This window comes from Pteropus alecto, unplaced genomic scaffold (genome assembly GCF_000325575.1).
Source record: "Pteropus alecto unplaced genomic scaffold, ASM32557v1 scaffold11, whole genome shotgun sequence".
NCBI lineage: Eukaryota > Metazoa > Chordata > Mammalia > Chiroptera > Pteropodidae > Pteropus > Pteropus alecto.
The window spans coordinates 9,293,477-9,294,045 of record NW_006431956.1 but is presented as its reverse complement, the minus strand read 5'-3'; positions in this window follow the sequence as shown (position 1 = coordinate 9,294,045).

Sequence of the window (569 nt, the reverse complement as noted above, 5' to 3'; positions counted from 1 at the left end):
AGTTTTTCCTACCTACGTTCTAGTTCCACGAAGGTTTCAGATGGTGAGTCTCTGCTCCAGTAAGCTGTGACTCCCTGTATTCTCTTGTCTGTCTCTCCAGTCTTGGGGACAGCAGTTTTCCCTGTGTCCTCTCCTCTCTTATGAATCCCAGAAGAGTTGACTTTCCAGTCCGTTTAGCTTTTGACTTGCTAGGACAGAATGGTGACTTCCAAGCTACTTGTATGCAAAACTGGAAACCAGAAGTACCCTAAACTGCTTTCTAAAGCATTTTTGTCAGTTTCACCAAGACTTTTTTGTGGGGGCTACTTAATCATAAAAACCATACAATAGGTACTGAATTTGTTGAATGAATGAATTGAGGAAATGTTTTAAAAACCTTCAGAATATATATGGGAGCATATGTCAAAGCTCTTGTAAATGATTGTTTACCAATCTTCAGTGTTACCAAAACAAATGACCACAGGTACTTTGGTTTCATTTTCTCAGGGCCCCTGCATAAGGATGTGCAGGTTGTGTGTGCACAGCTCAACCTGAAGGGGTGACCTTACCACAGGCTACGACAATCAGAG